The sequence below is a fragment of the Capricornis sumatraensis genome, chromosome 8 (genome assembly GCF_032405125.1).
Source record: "Capricornis sumatraensis isolate serow.1 chromosome 8, serow.2, whole genome shotgun sequence".
Lineage (NCBI taxonomy): Eukaryota > Metazoa > Chordata > Mammalia > Artiodactyla > Bovidae > Capricornis > Capricornis sumatraensis.
In genome coordinates this window covers 12,531,531-12,540,612 of record NC_091076.1, presented here as the reverse complement: position 1 = coordinate 12,540,612, position 9,082 = coordinate 12,531,531, and positions in this window count along the sequence as shown.

Genomic DNA, 9,082 nt, shown 5'->3' with positions numbered 1-9,082 from the left:
AAGTGAACTGACTCCACACTGTCCACAACAACACCAGAGAAAGTCCTAGATATATTTTTACTTGAAAATAGTAAAATTTAATAGTAAATTTAATTTTTAAAAATTTTGAGTCCTCTACTACTCCTTTAAATTTCATTTTTATAACCTACTATTACTTTGAAAAAAAAAAAAAGACCCTGTTTCTTAAAGCAAACCTCATATATATATATATATATATATATATATATATATATATATATGTATATATATATATATATGTTATAATTTTTGTGTTTTTTTCTTTAATATTGTATTTTTGAGAATCCAACCTCTACTCTAGATTTTTAACCCTTGCTTTTTGGTATTTGTTTTCAATTTTGTACCTTTAAGAACCCAATATTCAGTAACCATTTTTACTCGGGTGAGAGATCACTGTCTTGATTGCTATCTCTCCCTTTGGATCTCATTTTTCTCCACCAGGTCGCCTCTATCTCCTCCCTGACCCTACTCTTCTATACTCAATTCTGTGAACCTCTTTGTGTGTTCTGGACTGCTGAGAACACTTAGAGAACTGATTACCTGCTGGATCTGTCTCTCTCTTTTTGATTCCCTCCTTTATCCCCTCTGGCCACCTCTGTCTCCTTACTCCCTCTTCTCTTCTCTGTGTAACTCTGTGAGCATCTCTGAAGGATCCAGACTGTGGAGAGCAGATAGTGAAGGGATTACTGGCCAGTTTGCTCTCTCCCCTTTTGATTCCCCCTCTTCTCCTCCTGGTCACCCCTATCTCCACCCTCCCTCTTCTCTTATCTGTGAAAATATGTGAACATCTCTGAGGGATCCAGACTGTGGAAAGTACATAAGGAAGTGATTACTGGTAGCTTTCCCTCCTCTCTTTTGATTCTCCCTCTTCTACTCCTGGTCACCTCTACCTCCCTTCCTCCCTCTTCTCTTCTCCATGTAACTCTGTGGAGTTGTCTGGATGTCCTCACTGTGGACAAACTTTTCATATTTAACCTAGATGTTTTATCATTGGTGATGTATAGATGGAGAAGTCTTGATGCTATTGTAAGAATAAGACTGAAACCCAGAGGCAGGAGGCTTAAGTCCAAATCCTGAGAACACCAGAGGACTCCTGACTCCAGGGAACACTAATCGATAGGAATTCATCAAATGTCTCCATACCTACACTGAAACCAAGCACCACCCAAGGGCTAACAATTTCAAGAGAAAGACATACCATGAAAACTCTCCAGCAACACAGGAACATAGCCCTGAAGTTCAAAATACAGGCTGCCCAAAGTCACTCCAAACCCATTGACTTCTCATAACTCATTACTGGACAGTAAATTGTGCTACAGAGGGAAGAAATCCAGCTCCACCAACAAGAAAACCGACACAAGCTTGCTTAACCAGGAAACCTTGACAAGCCACCCCTCCAAACCCACCCACAGTGAGGAAACTCCACAATAAAGAGAACTTCACAAACTACCAGAATACAGAAAGGCAACCACAAACACAGAAATATAAACAAGAAGAAGAGGCAGAGTAATACCCAGCAGGTAAAGGAAGAGAATAAATGTCCACCAAACCAAACAAAAGAGGAAGAGATAGGAAATCTACCTGATAAAGAATTCCAAATAATGATAGTGAAAATGATCCAAAATCTTGAAATCAATAAGGAAATACAGATAAACAGCCTGGAGACAAGGATTGAGAAGATGCAAGAAAGGTTTAACAAGAACATAGAAGAAATAAAAAAGAGTCAATATATAATGAATAATGCAATAAATGAGATAAAAAACACTCTGGAGGGAACCAACAGTAGAATAACAGAGGCGGAAGATAGGATAAGTGAAGTAGAAGATAGAATGGTAGAAATCAATGAAACAGAGAGGAAAAAGAAAAACGAATTAAAAGAAATGAGGACAATCTCAGAGACCTCTGGGACAATGTTAAATGCCCCAACATAAGAATCATAGGTGTCCCAGAAGAAGACCAAAAGAAAGACCTTTAGAAAATACTGGAGATAAAAGTTGAAAACTTCCCTAAACTGGGGAAGGAAATAATCACGCAAGTCCAAGAAATCCAGAGAGTCCCAAACAGGATAAATCCAAGGCCAAACACCCCAAGACACATAACATAAAATTAACAAAGATCAAACACAAAGAAGAAATACTGAAAGCAGCAAGAGAAAAACAACACATAGCACACAAGTGGATTCCCATAAGGAAAACAGCTAATCTTTCAATAGAAACTCTTCAGGGCAGGAGGGAATGGCAGGGCATACTTAAAGTGATGAAAAAAAAAAAAAAAAGGACAAAAACCCTACAGTCCAGATTACTATACCCAGCAAGGATCTCATTCAAATACAAAGGAGAAATCAAAAGCTTTATAGATGAGCAAAAGCTGAGAGAATTCAGCACCACCAAACCAGCTCTCCAACAAATGCTAAAGGATCTTGTCTAGACAGGAAACACAGAAAGAGTGCAGAAACTCAAACCCAGAACAATAAAGTAAATGGCAATGGAATCATACTTATCAATAATTACCTTAAATGTAAATGGGTTGAATGCCCCAAACAAAAGGCAAAGACTGGCTGAATGGATAAAAAAACAAGACCTCTATATATGTTGTCTACAAGAGAACCACTTTGAAACAAGGGACACATTCAGACTGAAAGTGAAGGGCTGGAAAAAGATATTCCATGCAAATAGAGACCAAAAGAAAGCAGGAGTACCAATACTCATATCAGATAAAATAGATTTTAAAACAAAGGCAGTGAAAGGAGACAAAGAAGGACACTACATAATGATCAAAATATCAATCCAAGAAGAAGATATAACAATTATAAATATAAAGGCACCCAACATAGGAGCACCACAATATGTAAGACAAATGCTAACAAGTATGAAAGGGGAAATTAACAATAACACAAATGTCAGGAGCTGCATTAGGCATTACTGACAAAATGGAGGCATGGGCCCAACACCCTCTCCTCATTCCACAGGCATGGAACCGGGATGAAGGAGTTAGGTCTTGTGATCTGACTTGTTCTTTCCTTTCTTCCGTTGACTGGAAAGAATGTTAAGGTGCTTATTGTTCTTGAGAGAAACATGAGACAGCACAAAGCCTTCTGCTCTTGCGCCCAGAAAATAATCTATAAAGGAACCACTGACATTTGTTCAAGGATCTTTACAAAGAATGTTCCAGGATGAGCGCATCGGCCACAGCTTGAGGCCATGGGAGGATTGTTTTCTGAGACCTGTTTGTGAGGGAAATATTTATGGCAAAAGAAGTTTGCTGAGTTTCAGTTCAGTTCAGTTCCGTCACTCAGTCATGTCTGACTTTTTGCGACCCCATGAATTGCAGCATGCCAGGCCTCCCTATTCATCGCCATCTCCTGGAGTTCACTCAGACTCATGTCCATCGAGTCCGTGATGCCATCCAGCCATCTCATCCTCAGTCGTCTCTTTCTCCTACTGCCCCCAATCCCTCCCAGCATCAGAGTCTTTTCCAATGAGTCAACTCTTCTCATGAGGTGATCAAAGTACTGGACTTTCAGCTTCAGCATCATTACCTCCAAAGAAATCCAAGGGCTGATCTCCTTCAGAATGGACTGGTTGGATCTCCTTGCAGTCCAAGGGACTCTCAAGAGTCTTCTCCAACACCACAGTTCAAAAGCATCAACTCTTCAGTGCCCAGCCTTCTTCACAGTCCAACTCTCACATCCATACATGACCACAGGAAAAACCATAGCCTTGACTAGACAGACCTTGGTCGGCAAAGTAATGTCTCTGCTTTTGAATATGCTATCTAGGTTGGTCATAACTTTTTTTCCAAGGAGTAAGCGTCTTTTAATTTCATGGCTGCAGTCACCATCTGCGGTGATTTTGGAGCCCCCAAAAATAATGTCTGACACTGTTTCCACTGTTTCTCCATCTACTTCTCATGAAGTGATGGGACTGGATGCCATGATCTTCGTTTTCTGAATGTTGAGATTTAAGCCAACTTTCTCACTCTCCTCTTTCACTTTCATCAAGAGGCTTTTTAGCTCCTCTTCACTTTCTGCCATAAGGGTGGTGTCATCTGCATATCTGAGGTTATTGATATTTCTCCTGGCAATCTTGATTCCAGCTTGTGTTTCTTCCAGTCCAGAGTTTCTCATGATGTACACTGCATAGAAGTTAAATAAGCAGGGTGACAATATACAGCCTTGATGCACTCCTTTTCCTATTTGGAACCAGTCTGGTGGTCCATGTCCAGTTCTAAGTGTTGCTTCCTGACCTGCATACAGATTTCTTAAGAGGCAGGTTAGATGGTCTGGTATTCCCATCTCTTTCAGAATTTTCCACAGTTTATTGTGATCCACACAGTCAAAGGATTTGGCATAGTCAATAAACCAGAAATAGATGTTTTTCTGGAACTCTCTTGCTTTTTCCATGATCCAGTGGATGTTGGCAATTTGATCTCTTGTTTCTCTGCCTTTTCTAAAACCAGCTTGAACAGCAGGAAGTTCACAGTTCACATATTGTTGAAGCCTGGCTTGGAGAATTTTGAGCATTACTTTACTTTGCTGAGTTTAGAGTTTAGGAATAATTAAGAATAGCTAGAAGCCTTTTTAAGAGACAATGATCTTAAGATGCTAGGGGCAAACAGGATTTAGAAAGATAGGAAATAAACTGAGGAATGGGACTTGAGTTACAACGTAATCACAAGTGGATTCTGAGAGAGTGGCTGAAGCAGAAATTCTGTTTATAGGGCAACAGTGATTTCTGGAGACAATAAACCTGGGTGGGGAAAACTAAAACTGTCAAACCTCTGATGTAATGCTTTGGTCAAAGTATAAAAGAAAACTTGAAGCCTGAAATAAACATGTAGTTCCGTACTTTGAGTCAGAGGCTACATTATCGTCTGCTGACACTGCTCACCCCTTCAGGCTGATTCCCTGGCTGCTGGAGCTGGACTTCGGCACATGATAATAGTGGGAGACTTTAATACTCCACTCACACCTATGGCTAGATCAACTAAACAAAAAATTAACAAGGAAACACAAACTTAAATGATACAATAGACCTGTTAGACCTAATTGATATCTATAGGACGTTTCACCACAAAACAATGAACTTCACCTTTTTCTCAAGTGCACACGGAAGATTTTCAAAGATAGATAACATCCTGGGACATAAATCTAGCCTTTGAAAATTAAAAAAAAAAAAGAAGAAGAAGAAGAAAAATCATTCCAAGCCTTTTTTCCAACCGCAGTGAAGTAAGATTAGATCTCAGTTACAGGCGGAAAACTATTACAAATTCCAACATATGGAAGCTAAACAACACGCTGATGAATAAGCAACAAGTCACAGAGGAAATCAACAACAAAATCAAAATATGCATAGAAACGAATGAAAATGAAAACAAAATAACCCAAACCCTGTGGGACCCTGTAAAAGCAGTGCTAAGGGGAAAGTTCATAGCAATATAGGCATACCTCAAGAAACAAGAAAAAAGTCAAATAAATAACCTAATTCTACACCTAAAGCAACCAGAAAATGAAGAAATAAAGAACCCCAGAGTTAGTAGAAGGAAAGGAATCTTCAAAATTCAGGCAGAAATAAATGCAAAAGAAACAAAAGAGACCATAGCAAAAATCAACAAAACCAAAAGCTGATTCTTTGAGAGGATAAATAAAATTGACAAACCATTAGCCAGACTCATGGAGAAACAAAGGGAGAAAAATCAAATGAATAAAATTAGAAATGAAAATGGAAAGATCACAACAGGCAACAAAGAAATACAAAGGATCATAAGAGACTATTATCAGCAATTATATGCCAATAAAATGAACAACGTGGAAGAAATGGACAAATTCTTAGAAAAGTACAACTGTCCAAAACTGAACCAGGAAGAAATAGAAAATCTTAACACACCCATCACAAGCATGAAAATTGAAATTGTAATAAGAAATCTTCCAGCAAACAAAAGCTCAGAAACAGACGGCTTCATAGCTGAATTCTACCAAAAATTTAGAGAAGAGCTAACACCTATCCTACTAAAACTCTTCTAGAAAATTGCAGACAATGGTAAACTTACAAACTCATTCTATGTGGCCAAAATTACCTTAATACCAACCCCTGACAAAGATGCAATGAAAAAGAAAACTACAGGCCAATATCTGCTTATTTAACTAATATGCAGAGTATATCATGAGAAACGCTGGACTGGAAGAAACACAAGCTGGAATCAAGATTGCTGGGAGAAATATCAATAATCTCAGATATGCAGATGACACCACCCTTATGGCAGAATGTGCTAAAAAGTCTCTTGATGAAAGTGAAAGAGGAGAGCGAAAAAGTTGGCTTAAAGCTCAACATTCAGGAAACGAAGATCATGGCATCCGGTCCCATCACTTCATGGGAAATAGATAGGGAAACAGTGGAAACAGTGTCAGACTTTATTTTTGGGGGCTCTAAAATCGCTGCAGATGGTGATTGCAGCCATGAAATTAAAAGACACTTACTCCTTGGAAAAAAAGTTATGACCAACCTAGATAGCATATTCAAAAGCAGAGACATTACTTTGCCGACCAAGGTCTGTCTAGTCAAGGCTATGGGTTTTCCTGTGTTAATGTATGGATGTGAGAGTTGGACTGTGAAGAAGGCTGAGCACTGAAGAGTTGATGCTTTTGAACTGTGGTGTTGGAGAAGACTCTTGAGAGTCCCTTGGACTGCAAGGAGATCCAACCAGTCCATTCTGAAGGAATCAACCCTGGGATTTCTTTGGAAGGAATGGTTCTAAAGCTGAGACTCCAGTACTTTGACCACCTCATGGGAAGAGTTGACTCATTGGAAAAGACTCTGATGCTGGGAGGGATTGGGGACAGTAGGAGAAAGGGACAACTGAGGATGAGATGGCTGGATGGCATCACGGACTCGATGGACATGAGTCTGAGTGAACTCCCGGTGATGGTGATGGACAGGGAGGCCTGGCATGCTGCGATTCATGGAGTCGCAAAAAGTCGGACACGACTGAGCGACTGAACTGAACTGAACAGGCCAATATCACTGATGTAAACAGATACAAAAATCCTTAACAAAATTCTAGCAACCAGAATCCAACAACACATTAAAAAAGATCATACATCATGATCAAGTGGTCTTTATCATAGGGATATAAGGATTCTTCAACATCCACAAATCAATCAATGTAATACACTGCTGGGGTCCAGCCCTGGTAGATCCAGGGTAATTTGAAGGGGAGATGGAATCAGCATCCTAGGAAAGAGCTATTTAATTAGAAATATAAAGAGAAATTAGGAAAAAATAGTGTAGTAGGAAAATTAGTGAAGAAAAGGGGCTGAATATCTTGGTTTATGTGGAATACCAATAAAACCTTGAGACAAGAGGTTTCCACCACCTACGTAGGCCACAGGTATCTTTCCATTTTCTCAAAGGAGAGGAGACGCTGAGGCCTACCCAGTCAGATCTTAGAAGCCCCAGGCATAATTACCAGGCTTGGCGAGCATCCACACTCCAGATGGGAATTCAGTCAGAAAAGAAGAGAACGAGAAGAAACCACACGGGGGAATCAGTCTTTACAGGAACTGATCCATTTTCTTTATTTTCCAGGTTTGCTTATATACTTTTTGTTATATGTAGAGATAGAATACAAAGTCATGCAGGGTCAGCAGATGTGACCCTTATCAAAATCAGGTGCTTTATACAGACATATACAAAGGTTTTAAGGGATTTACATCATCTTCTGGCCATGAGGCCTGCTGACATTTTGTGACCCCTTTTTTTCTGATAGTGGTCAGTCAACCAGAAAACTTATTTTATTTTTTCCCAAGAGTGATTTTTCTTAAACCAGGTGCACCCATCCGAAGGTACCAGATAAAATTTCATTCCCATAGGGTGAGGGCATAGTGGGTTACAATTAAGAAAGGAATTTACTTAACCTAAGGCTTAACATGGTTAATCTTAAAGGTTAATACTTATTTCTCCTATATGCTAGTTATATATTTGTATAAGGGCAGGGGATTTAACAGCAAAAACTGGCCCAATAAATGAAACACCCTTCACCAGTATAATTTCTAACCAAACCAATAATACCATACTAATAATTTTCTAACTTCTCAAAAGAATCTGTATTTAGAAAGTTTAAAATATCTCATGCCTCTCACAGCTGGGAGGATGTGAACAATCACATGTGGCTGGACGAGCCTGTCAGGAAGGCTAGAGAACTTTCAGAGGAGTTTGTGAACTGAAACACTCTTCTCATGCCCAAGAATTTATTGACTGGAGCTCTAAGTTGACTCCTTCTCAAAGAGAGGTGGTGGGGGACAGCCCCCCATAAAGTCAGAGGTATAAGTGAGAACATAAAGCAGTAAAGTAGGCAGACTCTGGTTTTGGGGGTAGATGCTCGGGAACAGGGGGTCTCCTGAGGCTCAATCCCACCTTTGTTTTGGCTTTCCCCTTATCTATCTTGTCATTTCTCAAGAAAATCAAGGCCTAGGATTTCTAAGGGTGTGGATTAAGATCACCCAGAGTTGGCTCCACTGGCCTGTGACCTCCACTGTCCAAAGGGCGCCACACTTAAAAGGGACCCCACCTCTGATCTCCCTGTCTTGAAATGACTAATATTTCTTGAACAAGGGGTCCCACACTTTTGTGTCCCACAGTTTCATTTCTCACTGGCTCCACAAATGGGTTAGCTGGTCCTGGGCTCCCAGCGAAGCGCTAATGAGGAAGGTAAGATATCCACCATCTTTTCTGTTCTTTCCTTATGAAATTCATAAGCAAATCGTATTGCTTTTTTCTTCAACTTGTTTCCTGTTGCCTTCCATTAGCCTCCCTCGTAACTCACCCCCTAGACCAAGTTACTGGTCATGAACCCAGGAGTAGGGTTGTGTTCCAATAAAATTTTATTTATAAAATCCAGTGGTGAAGCCAGGTAGGGCCCTGGGGCCATAGTTATCCTTGGTTATATTACTCTCAGGATACTTCTTTTTCAACTATTCTATAATTTTTGTGCAACTGAAAGCATCTTACAAGTAATTTGAAGAAAGGAATTGTCCATCTCAGAATTACTTGCTCAAGTAGAAGGCAAA